The following is a 21,377-nucleotide window of genomic DNA, read 5'->3' as shown; positions in this document are numbered from 1 at the left end:
CGGCCATAGAGACTGGCTCATAATTTTAACAACAGACAAAGACAGACTAGTGGCGAGACTGAAAGCTCAAGTTTACTGTCTCCTTCATAAAGCAAATGCAAATACTAAGTTTTTGCTTTCCAGATTTACCAAGGTGAGAAAGTGCAGAAAAGAAATAACGTGACTATCTCTCAAGCTGGCAAAAATAAAGCATCAAATACACTTTGTACGTTTTTGGGCACGATTAATTAATTAATATAACCATTTTGCCTTAAAAATATTAAAAACTTCAAAATAAATCAATTTAAAATATTTTTAGGCAAAAATCTCAACAATCTCATAGGCATTTTACTAAAAAAAAAAACTGGTAGTATTTTGTAGATTTGAAAATATTCAACCATTTTCACTCATTACAAAAAACAATTTATCCTAGATAGTCCTAAGATACTCACAATTTGAAAGCATAAAATGTATTTCTCAGATGTGTTACATAATATAGTCTCTTAACATCTATCTAAATTCTAGAGTTCTGCTGTCCGATGTTGTCCAATATGGTAGTTACTAACCATATGTGGCAACTGAGCACCTGAAATGTAGTTAATCTGAATTGAGATGTGTGCTGTATGTATAAAATACACATTGAACATAAAAAAGAATTAAGATGTATCTCATGAAGTTTTATTTTGATATGTTAATATTTTGATATATTGGGTTAAATAAAATACTGTAAAATTAATCTACCTATGTTAAAATTTTGATGTAAAGACTTAATTTAAAATCACACCAGTAGCTCAACATTTTATTTCTACTGGACAAGAATGCTCTAATAGTAAGTTCTCTATTTTTTGGTGGATGTAGTCTTGCTCTGATACCCAGGCTGAAGCGCAGTGGTGTGACCTCAACTCACTGCAATCTCCGCCTCCTGGGTTCAAGCGATTATCCTCCTTCAGCCTCCCAAGTAGCTGGCTTTACAGGGTGTGCCACCATGCTCTTAATTTTTGTATTTTTAGTAGAGACAGGGTTTCACCATGTTGGCCAGGCTGGTCTCAAAAACTCCTGACCTCAGGCGATCCACCCACCTCGGCCTCCCAAAGTACTGGTATTACAGGTGTGAGCCACTGTGTCCAGCCTCTTTTTTTTTTTTTTGAGACAGGATTTTGCTGTTGCCCAGACTACGGTACAGTGGCACGATCTTGGCTCACTGCAATCTCTGGCTTCTGGGCTCAAGCGATCCTCCCACCTCAGCCTGCCATGTAGATGGGACTACAGGTGGGCATCACCATGCCTAGCTAACTTTTTGTATTTTTTGTAGAGACAGGGTTTCACCATGTTGCCCAGGATGGTCTGGAACTCCTGAACTTAAGCGATCCACCCACCTCAGTTTTCTAAAGTGCTGGGATTTCAGGCATGAGTCTTCCTGCCAGGCCTTATAGTAATTTCTCGTTTCATAGTGGAGACTTATGTGATGACATGAGACTGACTCTGACTACTCAACAAATCAAGGAGCAGAGATGGAATGGAATATAAATTTGTGGCTCTATGTAAAACATCAGGTTATGTCTACTAATTTGTCAGTATAATTAAATTTTAACCTTTAGAGCATCCAGTGAAAATTTGCAAGTTTCTGACTTAGAGCAGGAAAGCTGGCCATATACTTAGTCAACCACACTTCTATATTACAATTTAATTGAAATGGTTTCAGTTTTATTGTAGAAATTAATGATGAAACAGAGGAATTATATATACTAACATGCACTGAAACTTTAAAAATACACTTGTAGGTGTAGGTGCAAGAAAATATTTAATCTATTTTAAGATGTATGTAAATAGTATTTTTTGTTTTGTTTTGAGACAGAGTCTCACTGTTGCCCAGGCTGGAGTGCAGTGGCGTGATCTCGGTTCACTGCAACCTCTGCCTCCATGGGGATTCAAGCAATTCTCCTGCCTCAGCTTCCAGAGTAGCTGGGACTACAGGTGCACGCCACCATGCCCGGGTGTCATCATGTTGGCCAGGCTGGTTTCGGATTCCTGGCCTCAAGTGATCCACCCGTCTCAGGCTCCCAAAGTGCTGGGATTACAGGCGTGAGCCATCATGCCCGGATGTAAATAGTCTTTTATTATAAATTTATCCCCATGGAGAAACCTCAATTTCAGTAAATCTAAAAATTCATACTAATTAAAAAAAAATTTTTTTTGAGATAGAGTTTCGTTCTTGTTGCCCGGGCTGGAGTGCAATGGTGCGATCTCAGCTCACTGCAACCCCTGCCTCCCCGGTTCAAGAGATTCTCCTGCCTCAGCCTGCCATGTAGCTGGGATTACATGCACGCATCACACTTGGCTAATTTTGTATTCATACTGACTTTTTAAAAAAAACACATACATAACCCCTTTATATCTATTCCAGAAGTATCACTTTCATTTCACAGAAATTAGCAGGTTAGCTACTGAAAAGAAGCCAGGATCAGCGGCGGGTGGATCACTTGAGGTCAAGAGTTTGAGACCAGCCTGGCCATCATGGCAAACCCTGTTTCTACTAAAAATACAAAAATTAGCCAGGGCATGGTGGTGTGCCTGTAGTCTCAGATACTCTGGAGGCTGAGGCAGGAGAATTGTTTGAACCTGGAAGACGGAGGCTGCAATGAGCCGAGATCATACTACTGCACTCCGGCCTGGGTGACAGAGCGAGACTCTGTCTCAAAAACAAAAAGAAAAGAAAAGCTACTGAAAAGGTATTTTTAATTTAGTATATGATGAACCTGTGCTTATAAAAAGAATGAAAAGACATGGGCAATGATTAGTCTAAGACTGTGAGTAAAATATGGCTTTATTTTACAGAACATATTGTGTAGAACATGCATGATACAAAAAGGTAACTTTATTTTTCTGTGTGGAGCTTCACTCTTTTCTGCGCAGGCTGGAGTGCAATGGTACCATCTCAGCTCACTGCAACCTCTGCCTCCCAGGTTCAAGCAATTCTCCTGCCTCAGCCTCCCAAGTAACTGGGATTACAGGTGCACGCCACCATGCCCAGCTAATTTTGTATTTTTAGTACAGACAGGGTTTCACCATGTTGACCAAGCTGGTCTCAAACTCCTGACCTCAGGTGATCTGCCCACCTTGGCCTCCCCAAGTGCTAGGATTACAGGCGTGAGCCACCGCTCCCAGCCAAGGTAACTTTAGAACGAAGTGTTTTGAATAATGTTGTCAAGTGGATATTAAATCACATATAACCATCCTAATAATTCATTCATAATCAATCACTGAGACAAAAATAAAAAGAATCTGTGTAAAGAACTCACAATATGTTACCAAACCAAAAAAAAGCAAATGTTTAATACAGCTTAATATTATAAACTATCAAATTTTAAGTACTTTAATACATTTCCTCAATTTATTGTACCTTAGAAACTTTCACAGGATTTATCTCATAATCTTGCATAAACTCAAGTTTGTCTACATTGTATATGATATAGACTTAAAAACAGCTGTTTTTGCTTCTCAAGTGCTTCAATCCCTTACAGAATCATAAAGCACACAGAAGTAGGCTTAGCTAAACCATACAACTGCCTCAAGTCATACAATCTTAGTAACACAAATGCACTAATTTTTAGTAAAATTAATGTAATTAACAATACTGAAAAACCAAACATTCATTTTTAAAAAAATATTTCACACTACATCATGGTTGTATTAAAATAAGACTAGCTTCTCCACTACTATAAATACTATAGAATCAATTCTTGATGCAAAGGATGCAGAGTTACAACTAGTTGGTAACAATCAATGCCTTTTAAATATTTAAAACGGGCTTGACATATATATATTTAGAGATTGGGTCTCACTCTGTTGTCCAGGCCAGAGTGCAGTGAAGCTATCAGCTCACTGCAGCCTCAAACTCCTGGGCTCAAGGCATCCTCCTGCCTCAGTCTCCTGAGCAGCTGGGACTACAAGTACGTGCCACTACATCTGGCTAATATAAATATATTAATGTGACTGGTCTGGTATTAATTAGTCTGGTACTCTGGTAAATTTTTAACACAAACAAAAATAATGAAGTAAAGACATAGAGAACCCACTTGGTATCAAGCATAAATTGCTAGGTTTTACATCAAGTATCCTTAATGCACTCCTGTTCTTACAACTCATTAGGAATAGTAGATCCCACCTTTCACACATTTTAGTCCTTTAAACTGGTTGTTCTTAAGGCTTATACCTTCTTCACTGGACTGAGGTAAAAAGGTGAAAAGTTAACATTAATTATTCTTTCTTTTTGTTGGAAGGTGGGGAGGGGAGTAAAAGGCCTTTTTTGGCTGCTAAACCAGGCTAGGGGAAGAGGAAACTACTCCAGTTACTGCCCAGAAATACACATCTCTAACTTCCTTCCTTTTTAGTTGGTTTCTAGGTTACAAGTTGAATAAATCAACAGAGGTCAGAAAGTAAACAGAGGCTAAAGGAAGGCAACACTGTCTGCCTATCCAAAGAAAATCTATTCCTTCCAATAATGTGAGAATCTTATATGTACAATTTTAAGAGTTAAAATAAACAAGGATTTTGGTTCTGTTTATCTTGGGCCATGAAAAGAATACATCTCTCATCTTTACACATGTGGAAGCCTAAACCACTGGATTTTAAAAAATTAAAAGACTCACAAACTAAAAAGCAAAAACTCTTGCAAGTTCAATTATCTAGCAGTATAAATATTTTTTAAGATAGATGGGTAGGAAAAAAAGATGAACCAGTAGTAACAGGAATTCAACTTGACTGGCCTTACAAGAAAGCTGACTATAATTCATTATTTTTCAATATGGCATATTGTAAAATCTATGAAAATACATAAAAATGTGACTCCTACATCATTGTAATGTCCAAAGGATCAAATTTTTAACATTAGGTCATACGCAATGGTTCATGCCTATAATCTCAGCACTCTGGGAAGCGGAGGCAGGTGGATCACTTGGGCACATGAGTTCAAGATCAGCCTGGGCAACATGGTGAAATCTTGTCTCTACAAAGACTAAATAGCCAGGTGTGGTGGCACACACCTGTGGTCCCAGCTACTCAGGAGGCTGAGGTGGGAGGATTGCTTCAGTCCAGGAGTCAGAGGTTGCAGGAAGCTGAGATTGTGCCACTGCACTCCAGTCTGGGTGACAGCGAGCCTCTGTCTCAAAAAAATAAAAAAATAAAGGTTTTAACATTAATAACTCCATGCAGATCTTCTATGTAATGCCAAACTTGTTTATCAGTTTCAAACCTTCAATAGTCTATGAGTTCTACAAGGATCTCTAGTAGATATGGACCTTAAGACTTTTTTAACTCTCCTTTCTCTAGCAAACATTGTAGCACATTCATTCTATCAATAGGTATAAAATGGCTTCTATGTGCAAGGCACCATACTTTGGCCCAGGGTATGCAATAGTGAGGAAAAGACCACAAAATTCTTACCCCAGCAGAGTATTCAGTCTTTTATAAGAAAACAGAAATTAATACAGTAATCATACAAATCAAGCAGCAATCATACAAGTAGACAGTGGCATGCCCCTGGAATCCCAGCTACTTAGAAGGTGAGCTGAGAGGATGGCTTGAGTTCAGGGAGTAGGAGACCAGCCTCGGCAACATAGCAAGACTCTGTCTCTAAAAATATAGGTATTTTTAAAAAGGAAATACAAAATTTAGTCCTATTACTTTAATGTTAGAAATACTCTCATTTTTACAGATAAAAAAATGGACACTCAGAGTTTAAGTGACTTTGCTTGTCAAAAATCTTGTTTATAGAAGTGCTAGGACCAGAACTTGGATTTCCTAATTCACAGCTGAATGATTTTTACATCGTAAGATGGTGTGAAAGCATTGTATTTATTTTCATGCTGGTTCGCAGGGGTTGCAGAGAGCAAAGTGTTTTGTCATCTGCTGAATTAAACTTTAAACTCTGAATGCTAATGGAGAAAAATGAAGCCTGTCTAGAAGAAACGGCAAAGTCATAAAGTACAAAGGAAAAGAAGTATGACATAACTTTATACATTTTTAATTTGCTTTACTGATATATGTCACCTTTCACAAAGGAGAAATAAGCAGGATTAGAAGGAAAAATCAATTCAACATAAAGGGTTTTTAAAGCTATGTTCAGAAAAAGAACATTGGGCAAGATGATAACACACTAATATTTGGAAGAAAAGGAAAGCTTATTTAATTACTTTTATTTCTCTCAAGAAAAAGTGATTTTACTATGGAAAATATAAACTAGAGATTAGAAAAATAAACTAAAGATTAAATGATATGTGCAGAATCCTTTTTGTTTTCGAAAATAAGAGTTTTCTTAACAAGTAACATAATTATATTTGAGAAAATTTGTAAAATAAATGCATGAAGAAGATCCCATATTCTTATCCTTAGTGAACCCAGCCAGTTAACTATTTAAACGCACTTTCAGTCCCTTTTTCCCTCACAACCATATTAGTTATCAACATTCAGGATACACGCAAATTTTAAGTTGCTCATTTTATTTAATAATCTCATGTTCTTACATTGCCATCATTTTAAGTAACTACTTAATAAATACGCACGAGTTTATTAAAGCATTAATTTTATTATTCATTCTCTTAAGACTGAATGCTTAAACTGCTTTCAATTTTGTATTATAAACAACACTATGAACATCTTCATGCTTTAAATAACTAAAATCATAGATTAAATTATATGTTAGAATACTAAAATGGTAGAGATAAGCTCAGAGCCATTAACCGGCAGTCTTTGTAAAAATCATGGCATTGCCAAGACATTAGAGATAGGCAGTTGAGGCTGGGCACTGTGGCTCATGCCTGTAATCCCAGCACTTTGGGAGGCCGAGGCCGGTGGATGACTTGAGGTCAGGAGTTTAAGACCAGCCTGGCCAACATGGTGAAACCCCATCTCTACTAAAAATACAAAAATTAGCTGGGCATGGTCTCAGGTGCCTGTGATCCCAGCTACTCAGGAGGCTGAGGCAGGTGTGGGGATTACAGGCGCCCACCGGCTAATCTTTGTATTTTTAGTAGGGACAGGGTTTCGCCATCTTGGCCAGGCTGGTCTCCTCCTGACCTAAGGTGATCCACCCTTCTCAACCTCTCAAAGTGCTGGGATTATAGGCTTGAGCCACGGCGCCCGGCCACGAAACCAATTTTAATTACATATGTAATAACAGTAGTCCCACAAAATATGAGACTCACTTAAGTCAGATGATTGAAGCTTATACAGCATCTGAAGCTACAGAAGGAAGAGAAGCTTGGGGCTTTTAAGGGTTGGTGTCTACGCAAGTTATATGAAATAGAGTGAGCGAAGAAAATATATGATGAATAAAGATAGTCTTGTTATGCAGACTAAAGTCTCTCAGGGAATAACAGTTGTCTGGAGCAGCCCTTTTCCTGATACACAAAACTTTTTCCTAAAGCAGATTTCCTTTATAGATGGGTAAATTTCTTTTACAAAAGGGCAGCTTTTCAGAATTACTCCTGTGTCTGCAGGTTCTCAGAATAGCTACCTCAAAACATGGCAAAAAAAAGATATTTTGGGGATGGCATATTCTGGTTTCTTACTAGAATATTTTGGGTGGGGTATCTTGAGCCAAAAATGGATAATTAGGATAATGAAAATTTTTAAAATACAAATTGACCAAGTAAGAGCAAAATATATTCATTGAGAGTAATTTGCATTTCATTTTATTTTATATGTTTTTTAAATATTTTGAGACAGAGTCTTGTTCTGTCTCCCATGCTGGAGTACAATCATGTGATCTTGGCTCACTGCAACCTCCGCCTCTTGGGTTCAAACTATTCTCATGCCTCAGCCTCCTGAGTAGCTAGGATTACAGGTGCACACCACCACGCCTGGCTAACTTTTGTATTTTTAGTAGAGACGGAGTTTCGCCATGTTGGTCAGGCTGGTCTCCAACTACCTCAGGTTATCTGCCCACCTCGGCCTCCCAAAGTGCTGGGATTACAGGCATTAGCCACTGCACCCAGCCTGCATTTTAATAAAAACAAAAGTTATTAGATTAATAAGATTTGAAACTAAGATTTAAGGAACTTGACTTAAAACTTTTATCAAGACAATCTACAATAGGTAAGTCAATGAAATACAGGCTGGATGATAATTACATATCTGCAGTGGGTTAAAGAGTACTGATTAATAGGCCAGGCACAGTGGCTCACAGCTGTAATCCCAGCACTTTGGGAAGCTGAGGTAGGCAGATCACTTGAGGTTGGGAGTTTGAGACCAGCCTGACCAACATGGTAAAACACTGTCTCTACTAAAAATACAACAATTAAGAGAGAATAAAAATAATTTAAAAAGTAACCAGGTGTGGTGGCACACGCCTGTAATCCCATCTACTTGGGAGGCTGAGACAGGAGAATCACTTGAACCCAGGAGGCAAAGGCTGCAGTGAGCTGAGATTATGCCACTGCACTCTGGCCTGGGTGACAGGACAAAAAAAAAAAAAAGAAAAAAAAAAAGCAAACAAACAAACAAAAAATATGTACTGATTAACAGTACTGTTGCCGAGTGTGTAAGCCCAGCACCTTTAGGAGGCCAAGGTCGGGAGTTCAAGACCAGCCTGACCAACACAGAGAAACCCTGTCTCTACTAAAAATACAAAATTAGCCAGGCATGGTGACACATGCCTATAATCCCAGCTACTTGGGAGGCTGAGGCAGGAGAATTGCTTGAACTCAGGAGGCAGAGGTTGCGGTGAGCTGATACTGTGCCATTGCACTCCAGCCTGGACAACAAGAGCAAAACTCCATCTCAGAAAAAAGAAAACGGCACTGTTATTAACCTGTGATATGTTATTCATTCATTTCTGGTCTTACACACTCATTATCGCTTGAAAGCTCTATTTTCAAATTAACAAATGACAGAATGGCTGGCTGGGCACGGTAGCTCACGCCTGTAATCCCAACACTTTGGAAGCTGAGGCAGGTGGATCACCTCAGGTCAAGAGTTTGAGACTAGCCTGGCCAACAGGGTGAAACTTCGTCTCTACTAAAAATACAAAAAATTCTCCAGGTGTGGTGGCGGGCACCTGTAATCCCAGCTACTCAGGAAGCTGAGGCAGGAGAATCGCTTGAATCCACAAGGCGGAGGCTGCAGTGAGCCGAGACGGTGCCACTGAACTCCAGCCTGGGCAAAAGAGCAAAAACTCTGTCTCAAAACAAATGACATAGTGATTCAAAAATATGTCTTATGAAAAAAACAATCAAGATCTAGATTTTAAAATGATCAGGAAAATGTGGATTTCTATCCATTGAAATAGAAAACAATTTTTAAAAAGCTGAAACAAGAATTAACCATAAATTTTAATAATGAAAAAGTTTACCTACATTTAGGTTTAAAAACTCAAACTACTCAAGTAGAATGTACAGAAGCACTAGCTTCCTTGAAATGCATGTGAAAGAGGCCAGGGTCCAGGGGCTCACACTATAATCCCAGCACTTTGGGAGGGAGGCAAAGGTGGGAGGATTGCTTTGAGACCAGTCTGGGCACCATAATGAGACCATCTCTACAACAAAAAAAAATTTTTTTAATTAGCTGGGCGTGGTGGCATGTGGCTATAGTCCCAGTTACAAAGGAGGAGCACTTGAGCCCAGGAAGTTAAGACTGCAGTGAGCTGTGTTTGTGCCACTGTACTACAGTCTATATGACAAAGGAAGACCCTGTCTCTAAATTAATTAATATATGTGAAAGAATCCTGAAGGATTTGAAGACACTAAATCAATACATACTACATATGTATTTTTAAATGGTACTGGAAGGAATCAAAACTTGAATAGGCTGGGCACAGTGGCTCATGCCTGTTTTCCCAGCACTTTGGGAGGCTGAGGCGGGTGATCACCTGAGGTCAGGAGTTCAAGACCAGCCTGGCCAACATGATGAAACCCCATCTCTACTAAAAATACAAAAATTACCTGAAGTGTGGTGGCACACACCTGTAGTCCCAGCTACTTAGGAGGCTGAGACAGGAGAATCACTTGAACCTGGGAGGCAGAGGTTACAGTGAGCCGAGATCATGCCACTGCACTCAAACCTGGGTGACAGAGCAAGACTCCTTATCAATTTAAAAAAAAATTGCAAAATAGTAAGATCATTTGAAGGAATGGTGAATGTTTTGCCTGGGGAAGAGAAGAGGGACAAATAATAAATATGTACGATTATTTTAAAAGTTAGTATAGGCCACGCGTGGTTGCTCACGCCTGTAATCCCAGCACTTTGGGAGACTGAGGTGGATGGATCACAACGTCAAGATATTGAGACCATCCTGGCCAACACAGTGAAACCCGGTCTCTACTAAAAACACAAAAATATTAGCTGGGCATGGTGGCACGCACCTGCAGTCCCAGCTACTCAGGAGGCTGAGGCGGGAGAATAGCTTGAACTCGGGAAGCGGAGGTTGCAGTGAGCCGAGATGGCACCACTGTACTCCAGCCTGGGCAACGGGAGTGAAACTCTGTTTCAAAAAAAAAAAAAAGATTCTGAATGAAAATTTGTCAAGTCGTCACTATAAGGAATACATTTCTGCCTCTGGCTGGGGGTGGTTTATAAAATATTAAAGATTCTTTTCAATTCTAAGATTTTAATATTATCTTGTTCAATCTATTTAACAATGTTTAAGAGCAAAGTATAGATAAATGTGATAAACCAAACTCTTCATAAACACTGCTATCACTTGTGTACATATGTGTGGTGTGTATGTGTATATATTATATACATACATACATATATATATATGTATTTTTTTTTTAAGACTGAGTTTCCCTCTGTCACCCAGGCTAGAGTGCACTGGCGTGATCCTGGCTTACTGCATCCTCCGCTTCCTGGGATTAAGCAATTCTCTGCCTCAGCCTCCCGAGTAGCTGGGATTACAGGTGCCCACCACCACGCCTGGCTAATTTTGTTTTGTATTTTTAGTAGAAACGGGGTTTCACCATCTTGGCCAGGCTGATCTTGAACTCCGGACCTTGTGATCCACCCACCTTGGCCTCCCAAAGTGCTGGGATTACAGACACCCACCACCATGCCCGGCTAATTTTGTTTTGTATTTTTAGTAGAGACAGGGTTTCACCATCTTGGTCAGGCTGATCTTGAACTCCTCACCTCGTGATCCATCCGCCTCAGCCTCCCAACAAAGTGCTGGGATTACAGGCGTGAGCCACCGCACCTGGCCCACTTGTGTATATATAAAAAAGCATAAAATAAGTACTCCTGAATGTTTCATGTATTATTCACACGAACCGGCAGAATTAAAGGTAAAAAGTAACATCTCCCATTTTAAACTTGATTAAGTAAATAAAGTAGGCCGTCCCACTTGACAGAAATAAAACTACACAAGACGCTTGTATGGCATGGGATCCACAGATCCGTTACCTTTTTTTTTTTTTTGAGACGGAGTCTCGCTGTGTCACCCAGGCTGGAGTGCAGTGGCATGATATCGGCTCACCATAAGCTCCGACTCCTGAGTTTATGCCATTCTCCTGCCTCAGCCTTCCAAGTAGCTGTGACTACAGGCAACCGCCACCTTACCCAGCTAATTTTTTGTATTTTTAGTAGAGATGGGGTTTCACCGTGTTAGAAAGGATGGTTTCGATCTCCTGACCTCGTGATCCACCCGCCTCAGCCTCCAAAAGTGATGGGATTACAGGCGTGAGCCACCACATCCGGCACTGTTTTTTTTCTTTTTTTGAGATGGAGTCTCACTCTGTTGCCCAGGCTGAAGTGCAGTAGCGCAATCTCGGCTCACTGCAACCTCCACTTCCCGGGTTCAGGCAATTCTCCCTAGTAGCTGGGATTATGGGCGCATGCTACCATGGCCAGCTAATTTTTCTATTTTTTTTTTTTTTTTAGTAGAGATGAGGTTTCACCATGTTGGCCATGCTGGTCTTGAACTCCTGACCTTGTGATCCGCCCACCTCGGCCTAGGTGTGATCACCGCGCCTGGCTTTTTTTTTTTTTTGAAACGGAGTCTTGCTCTATTGCCCAGGCTGGAGTGTAGAGGTGTGATCTTGGCTCACCGCAACCTCCGCCTCCCGGGTTCAAGCGATTATCCTGCCTCAGCCTCTGGAGTAGCATGGACAATAGATGCGTGCCACCACACTTGGCTAATTTTTTGTATTTTTATAGTAGAAATGGGGTTTCACCGTGTTAGCCAAGATGGTCTTGATCTCCTGACCTCATGATACACCGCCTACGCCTTCCAAAGTGCTGGGATTACAGGTGTGAGCCACCACACCCAGCCGATCCTTTACCTCTTGAGGATAAAAATTAAACATAATTTTGTGGGAATAATAAATATGATACTATTAAATCAACCCAACCATAAAAGCAATGCTTGTGTTAAATTGTTAATACTCATAAAAATCACAGGAGAAACTGAGGTTAAGCTAAAATAAAATGTTTTCAGTCTTGAGTCCTGTCAAGCACACCCTCCTCAGAGAGTAGGACATATGACATTACGTTTGCATATGACTGATTTCCTGACCTTTTTCAGTCAAAAACTAATAATATGTATCTTCTAATTTTTCCTAATCATTTCATTGTTTGTACTCTTAGAAACGTGAATAAGACATCTTTTTTGCACTGGTTTTGTTCATTTCCATCTGGCAAACATCTGTTTCTTGTGCAACATAAGTCACCAAGGCTCTACAATTATTTCTCCATTACCTCCTTGTTTGTTAAAACTGATGATGTCAGCAACAATCTGGAAGCTGAATTTTTCAATGGACAAATGAGATTCACAATTTCCATTAAGTATATAATATGATGCAGTAGCTATTTTTGCATGTTTAAAAGATTAACACATTTAGGTGACAATGATCACCTGTGTTAAGTAGTATTTAGATTCAAAATATAGTAAAGTAATAAAGTAATCCAAGTCTCTACCATATTTCTTTAAGTATTGGTAATTTATGCCAATATTTTGACAGGAGTGAAATATCAAAGTACTGACATGCAACACAGAAAGACTATATTGAAAGGCCTTTATCACACAATTAAAGATTGGCACTGAAGTGTTTTCTTTCAATTACAAATTATTATTCATTTAAATTTTCTTCCCCTACTAGCATGTTAAGGGATAACAAAGTTATATTTTTAAAATGTACAAGGAAAACAAATATACTAATCTCCTCTCAAGTCAATAACTATTAATAAAATTTTGATAACACTTCTTTAAACGACCTTCCCCACTAAAACTCTAGGTTTTCTTTTTTATCTTTTTTTTTTTTTTGAGACGGAGTCTCACTGTGTCGCCCAGGCTGGAGTGCAGTGGCCGGATCTCAGCTCACTGCAAGCTCCGTCTCCTGGGTTCACGCCATTCTTCTGCCTCAGCCTCCTGGGAAGCTGGGACTACAGGTGCCCGCCACCATGTCCAGCTAATTTTTTGTATTTTTAGTAGAGACAGGGTTCCACCTTGTTAGCTAGGATGGTCTCGATCTCTTGGCCTCGTGATCCGCCCGCCTCGGCCTCCCAAAGTACTGAGATTACAGGCGTGAGCCACTGTGCCCGGCACTCTTTTTTTTTTTTTCTTTTTTTGAGATGGAGTCTTGCTCTATCACCCAGGCTGGAGTGCAGTGGCATGATCTCAGTTCACTGCAACCTCCGCCTCCTGGGTTCAAGCGATTCGCCTGCCTCAGCCTCCCGAGTGGCTGGAACTACAGGCAACTGCCACCATGCCCGACTGATTCTTTGTACTTTTAGTAGAGATGGGGTTTTACTCTATCAGCCAAGATGGTCTCAGTCTCCTGACTTCTTGATCCACCTGCCTGGGCCTCCCAAAATTGCTGGGATTACAGGTGTGAGCCACCATGGGCAGCCCTCTACGTTTTCTTAATTCAGGTCAGTTTCACTGAAGACCTATTCCTGTAAAGGAATGAGACAAGAGTCCCAGATCTAACTGGGAAAGAAAAAAGTTAAGGCCCACTAATGATGCCCAAAAGCCTTACAAACTCTTCATAAATAATAAAGATTTCTTCCAGAGTTGCAGTTTCCTACAAAGTTTCAGATAGCCTATAAGCAGTCTGAGCAAATAAACTTCTTTGTAGGACTCCTGTGGATTTAGCAGTGTTTTATAGCTTTGGTAACAACTGCTTTTTCTTTGGGGATCTGAAAGCTTTCCTGTATTAGCAACCTGACCACCTGCTTTCTGAGTTTTTCTGTTTGTTTTTTTTGAGACGGAGTCTTGCCCTGTCACCCAGGCTGGAGTGCAATGGCATGATCTTGGCTCACTGCGACCTCCGCCTCCCGGGTTGAAATGATTTTCCTGCCTCAGCCTCCCAAGTAGCTGGGATTACAGGCGCCCGCCACCACACCCAGCTAATTTTTGTATTTTCAGTAGAGACGGGGTTTCACCATGTTGGTCAGGTCTTGACTCCTGACCTCAGGTGATCCACCCACCTTGGACTCCCAAAGTGCTGGGATTACAGGCGTGAGCCACTGTACCCGGCCTTTCTGAGCTTTTTAACAGAACCATTCTTATTTATTTCAGGAATTCTCAGAAATATTCTTCCTGCCACATTTAGGTTAACAATACTTTGTTTTAACTTTGTCCTGTATTCTACTTGGCCTTGAAGAATGGGGGTATACTTAAAAAGTTACATAATTCAGTGTAAAAAACAAAACCAAACCATTTAAATTGGTCATGGAAATATGCATTTTTCTACTCTGACAAGAAGAAAAGCAAAATGCTACACAGAGAAGCAATTGTTCATGAACTAGGTTTGTCAACAGAGTCAAATCAAAACGTGTACTTTTCGTTGCTAGGAAAAAAGATAATTTTCTTTTTTCTTCTCCTTTTTTTCTGGAGGGGGGACGGAGTCTCGCTCTGTCACTCAGGTTGAAGTGCAGTGGTGCAATCTTGGCTCACTGCAACCTCTGCCTCCTAGGTTTAAGCTATTCTCGTGCCTCAGCCTCCTGAGTAATTGGGATTACAGGCGCACGCCAACACGCCTGGCTAATTTTTTGTATTTTCAGTAGAGACGGGGTTTCACCATGTTGAGCAGGCTGGTCTTGAACTCCTGACCTCAAGTGAGTCATTCACCTCAGCCTACCAAAGTGCTGGGATTACAGGCATGAGCCACCCACACCTGGCCTGGAGTTTTCTTTATCCTTCTCTTACAGTGATGAATTAGACTGAGCTTTGTTATGCTTCATTATGCTTATTACTGTCATTCATTCATGAAGAATCCTCAAAGAGCTTGATGCTGAAGGCTGAGAGTGGTGTTAACCAAGGCCTAGAACCAGTGGTTTTCAAGGGATAACCCTCGACCAGCAGCATCTACAGAAACACCAATCCTTCATTAACTTCATCCATAGGTTCTTGGGAATAACATATAATGAAATCAATTTTACCATAGGCTGATATGAACAAGAGTTAAGTTCCTATGGCATATTTCTGGTGACAAAAACATCATTAAATTTTGAAATAAGCACTCAAACACATTCAATATTTAACACTGTAATAAATGTGAGCTATACATACATTTAAGAAAGATGAATAAAAATAAGTTAATTATTTACCCAATTATTACAGCTCAGAGTTGTGAGTGGCCAGAGCTTGGTATCCAAGAAACTCACCATTCAAGGCCAGAACCAATCCTGCACAAGATGTCATTCCCTTGCAGGGAAGTTACACACACACACACACTCACTCTCTTACACACACATGTGCGCACACACACATACACTCACACACACACGTGTGCGTGCACACACACAGACAATTTAGACAAGTCAATTAAATTAGCTTGCACATCTTTGGGATTTGGGAGGAAACCAGAGGATCCTGAGCAAACCCATGCAGACATGGAAATAAAGTGCAAACTCCCCACGGACAGTGTTCGTGTAAGCACCACTGTCACAACCAGTTTGTGACCTCAACTGGGCCTACACTGTTGATAACAAAATGTCGAGTTATCTCGTAGGTATAATGGATCCCAAAACTTCAAGTCCTATAGCATGCACGACAGAAAAAGCTTTAATGACTTAACAACACCTGGAACCAATAATTCCTCTTCTCAGAACCAAGACTGGGACAGCAGCAGAACCCAAATGTCAGAACCTCTTTTGGAAGTGAAGGATCCATTGGCTTGAAAGATACAGGGCTAAAACTGGCCTCAACATAACTTACCATAAATGGCAAAATTTGAAGCCCACTAATCAGACCCTGCTAAGCCAACATTTCTAAATCCCTTCCCTTGCCCTCTGAGTCCATATACTTGCCACAGATCCCAAATCAGAAAGACAGATTTGAGTCGGACTCTTGTCTCTTTCCTAGCCAGTTTTGCAATAAGCCTTTCTTTATTGGCTGGGCAGACTGTCTTAAACCTCTAATCCCAGCACTTTGGGAGGCAGAGGCAGGTCAATCACTTGAGCCCAGAAGTTCAAGACCAGCCTGGGCAACCTGGGGGGTTCCCATTTCTACAAAAAATATAAAAATTAGCTGGGCATGGTGGTGTGTGCCTCTAGTTCCAGCTACTCAGGAGGCTGAGTTGGGAGAATCACCTGAGCCCAGGAGTTTGAGGCTGCAGTGAGCTATGATCACACCACTGCACTTGAGACTGGGCAACACCATGGGAACTTCTTTCAGAAACAAACCAAACAAAACAAAAAAACCTTTCTTTTCTCAAAAGCCAATGCCACAGTTACTGGTTTTCTGTGCACACTGAACAGCAAGCCCATTTGCTTGACAGTAGCCACAGCTAGGGATCAATAATTTTATCATCAATGAAATAACAAAATGACATCATTCAAGGACCTGTTGTAATTAACAGTGCATATTCCTGTGCTCCAAACCAGATTTATTGAATCAGAAATTCCAGAAGTGGGGTCCAGCAATCTGTGCTTCAACAAATTCCTAGGTCATTCTGATACACTATCAAGTCTGAGAATCAGTAGCTTCTAGCAATTGTTCTTAAACATTTTGGAATCAAAGACGCTTTTGAAAATCTGATGAAAGCTGTAGCTCTGAAAGAAACATGAGACACACACTATTTTGCTCCACAATTTCAGAATTTTCAAGATCATCTGGAGAACATTCTAAGAATATACATTTCTAAGTCTTACTCTGTAACTTACACTGAGGGTGGGTCCCAGCAATCCTTAGGTTTAAAAAGTTCTCTGGGTTAGTTCTGAGGTTCAGTCATGTTTAGGAACCATTGCTTCAACCATTGCGACCATGAATATGGTTAAGAACACCTGGCCTAGAGTGAATATATCTCAGAGCACAGCACCTCAGAACTTAGACATTCTCTTAACAGATCAGTTTCCTGGTCACTTTGCTCACTCAAAATGCTACTTTCTCAGGAACCACAGGACCTTTAAATAATTTACCAAGAGCTTACATTGGAAAGCTGCCCATCCTCAGTATGTAGCTCTTTGAACCACATAGAGGCCCTTTAAACTTTACCCAATTATACACACCAGGTTTTCAAATACGAAAAACCTAGGGCTAGTAAGAGGATAAGCTCTTTGGTATTCTGCAGAAAGATATTTATTAAAGTTATCCTGGCTTCCTAAAAATATCAAGCAGCTAAATCAGCACCCTGGGATAGTGGCAATGCTGCCTCCCCAGAATACACGGAAAGAGAATGTAAGTAAAAATAGTAAACAGAATAACCTCAAAAGTAGTTTCTTCTTGATGTTTAAAAAAGATGAAGATTCAATCATTTTTGATCTCAACTTTCTAGGCATACTAAGAGGAACAAAGAAAAACTGCCTCAAAAGAAGACATGAGAAACCAGAAGCAAAGTTAATCATTCAACAAAAAATTTACCAGCCTTGGCAACATAGGGAGATCTCGTCTCTAGAAAAATTACAAAAATTAGCTGGGCATGGTGGCACACACCTGTGGTCCCATCTACTTAAGAGGCTAAGTATGTTGCAGTACATACAAACCCTACCCCCATAGGCACATATAATATGTGGTATAACCAGCTCAGCAGCTTTTGATGTAAAAAAGGATTAGGAAGTTTTATTCGTTTAACAAATATTCACTGGAACATTTAAAGTGTGTTAAGCATTGTTTCAGAGATTTTGGGTGATGCAAAGATGAAGCTAAACAGAAACTCAGTAGGAGACAACACTGTTCTATGGTATGAAGGCTAAAGCTGCACGTATGTGAAGTACCAGTCTCAATACACTGAAATAATTTCAAATGAAAATTAAAGACAGATCATTCAGAAAAACATTATAAACATTAGAAAATAAACAAAACAAAGACATTAGAAAATAAACAAAGTCAAGTGATCCAGACAGTGAAGGTCTATCTAGAATCGTTATGTTATGAATGGCTAAAAGAAATGTTTCGTCTAAAACCTTCATTATACTTTAATATACATGAAAAATTTCATATATCTTATTCTAAAGTAGAGGATCTCATCCTGAGTTTTCTCAGAAAGCACTCAAGGAGTCTTAGAATACCCCGTAATTATTTGCAAAAATTTATAAATATATGTTCTTTTCCCCTTGAAAAAATGGTTAGATTTTCTCTCTCTCTCTTTCTTTTTTTGAGAGAGAGTCTTGCTCTGTTGCCAAAGTTGCAATGCAATGGTGCGGTCTTGGCTCACTGCAACCTCTGCTTCCCGGGTTCAAGCGATTCTCCTGCCTCGGTCTCTCAAGTAGCTGGGATTACAGGCACCTGCCACTATACCTGGCTAATTTTTGTATTTTTAGTAGAGACAGGTTTTCGCCATGTTGGCCAGGCTGGTCTCGATCTCCTGACCTCATGATCCACCAGCCTCAGCCTCCCGAAGTGCTGCGATTACAGGTGTGAGACACTGTGCCCAGACAAATTTTTAAATTTTTTGTAGAGACAGGTTCTCATTTTGTTGCCCAGGCTAATACTGAATTTTCTATCCATGTTTCGTTGCAGAGGCAGACCCCACAGACACAGAGGGCCAATTGTATGTACTGAAAAAAAATCCCTGGATAAGTGGATCTATGCAGTTCAAACCTGTATTGTTCAAGAGTCAACTGTACTTGGAATCATATACTATGTAGCCTTTTCAGATTGGCTTCTCTCACCTAGTAAAATGCATTTTTTTCCATGTCTTTTCACAGCTTGAGAGCACATTTCTTTTTAGCAGTAATATTTCAATGTCTGAACGTACCACAGCTTATTTATTCATTCACATACTGAAGGACATTTTGGATGCTTCCAAGTCTTAACAATTATGTACAAAGCTGCTATAAAAAAAAAAATCCATGTTCAGGTTTTGGGGTAGACGTGTTTTCAACTCAAACACCAAGGAATGACTGCTGTATCTTACGGTCTAATCTGTTCATGTCTTTTGCCCATTTTTATGTCAGGTTGTTCATGCTCTTATTGTTGAGTTTTAAGAATTGGTATATTTCAAGGGCTGAATACAGTGGCTCACACCTGTAATCCCAGCACTTTGGGAGGCCAAGGTGTTTGAGACCAGCCTGGCCAACATGGCAAAACTCCATCTCTACTAAAAATAAAAAATTAACTGGACATGGTGGCACATGCCTGTAATCCCAGCTACTTGGGAGGCTGAGGCATAAGAACTGCTTGAACTCGGTAGGCAGAGGTTGCAGTGAGCCAAGATCGCACCACTGCATTCCAGCCTGGGCAACAAAGTGAGACTGTCTCACAGTAATAATAATAACAGTAATAATAACAACAACAACAATGATAATCTGTATTAAAATTTTATAGTCTTTTTTCTTAATTCAACATGTCTTTTGCAAATAGTTTCTTCTCTCTTGCTTTCTCCTTCTTTTAATATCCTTAGTTATTGCTATACATTTTAAATTGATTTAATAACTCTAGAATTCCAGTATTTTAGTATGGGTTATGGGTCTTTTTGCTGCATGGCCTCTGGGAGACTTTGCCAGTTAGTACACATGGATAATACCATTTAATTAGGGTAGTTTTCTACACAACAGTAGTAAACATCACCTCAGCTATAAAAAATCCAGACCTAGTGAAATTTAAATCATTGTACTTCTACTCAGTTCATTCTTTTCATAGTCATGTAACAAGACTTTCATTTGGTTTATGTGTGTAAAAATTTATTAAGAGAAAAGTAAACGTTTTCTCTCTTAGAGGACTGGTAAGTTACTTTCTAATGATTCATTTTGCTAGGCACATGATAAAAACTATTTGTGATCTGAAATGAAAGAAATAAAAAAATGTAAATTTGTGGAAGGAAATATCAACTAAAACAGCAAAAAAAAACTTAGTAACACCTTTGGGAGTATTTGTTTTTTCTAGCAGTGGCAGCAGTGATTTAGCTTATAAAGTTTCAAGAGCAATGACTTGCTTTTCATGAATAACTAGCTCTACTTGATTGTTTGCATATAGTTTAAATTTATGTACTTACAAGTTAAATCCTGTTAAATAAAGCGCCAAGAAAATTTACAAATACCTTAATTCTAAAATAAATAGTATTGTAATCCACATTACTTAAAGTTTCTGGATTACTGGTTGAATCTCATAATTTTTTTAAAACACAGTTTTCAGTGCAATCGTATATACTATAATGAGATTTTACATAAATATTAAATCACAGATGCCTCAAATATTTTTAAATTATGGCATTTTAGAAAGGTCATTCATTATTCAAAAACTTGATTATAGGAAAAAATTCCAAGATGACTGTACTCATGTTACTTATAAAATATAAATATATAATAAGAGTATGAAAATCACAGAAGTTAAAAAAATTTAAAGGAAAGATTAATGAGAGGTGAACAAAATCAAATATTACAATACAGCCCACATCAAATAAGCAATAATAAACAAGACAATTCTTTGAAAATATATAAATGACATGACTGTTTTGGAAAGCACTAAAAGAAATTTGGGTCAAAACCACCCAAACTTTTATAACTGAAAAAACAAAACTTAAAGGAAGGTCTAAATTTTTATAATTGAGAAAAGAATCTTCAAGAAAAGTCTAAAAGGCATATATTAGACTTCTAGGGAACTGTATATTTCTGAAACTTCTGAAAACACTGAAAAACATTTAAAAGTAGATGGTGGCCGGGCACGGTAGCTCACACCTATAATCCCAGCACTTTGGGAGTGTAAGGCAGGTGGATCACCTGAGATCAGGAGTTCGAATCCAGCCTGGCCACCATGGTGAAACCCTTTCCCTATTACAAATTAGTCAGGCGTGGTGGCGGACGCCTGTAAACCCAGCTACTCAGGAGGCTGAGGCATGAGAATCGCCTGAACCTGGGAGGCGGAGGTTGCAGTGAGCCAAGATCGCACCACTGCACTCCAGCCTGGGTGACAGAGCAAGACTCCGTCTCAAAAATAAATAAATAAAAGTAGATGGTAAAAAGCTTCTGAGGCAATAATATAGGGAAAAGCTATACTGGCAAGATACAAACAAAATAACCCAATAGGA

The 21,377-nt window shown here is 39.5% G+C and overlaps 1 protein-coding gene across 5 annotated transcripts in view; it reads right to left on the bottom strand.

The window, feature by feature from the left end:
• Nucleotides 1–21,377, bottom strand: part of JMJD1C (jumonji domain containing 1C) — a 374,654-nt gene that overhangs the window by 105,644 nt on the left and 247,633 nt on the right. The window lies entirely within an intron of this gene.

This window comes from Trachypithecus francoisi, unplaced genomic scaffold (assembly GCF_009764315.1).
Source record: "Trachypithecus francoisi isolate TF-2019V2 unplaced genomic scaffold, Tfra_2.0 Lachesis_group9, whole genome shotgun sequence".
NCBI lineage: Eukaryota > Metazoa > Chordata > Mammalia > Primates > Cercopithecidae > Trachypithecus > Trachypithecus francoisi.
Note: the sequence above shows the minus strand (reverse complement) of the source record. Positions and strands in the feature narration are given on the sequence as shown.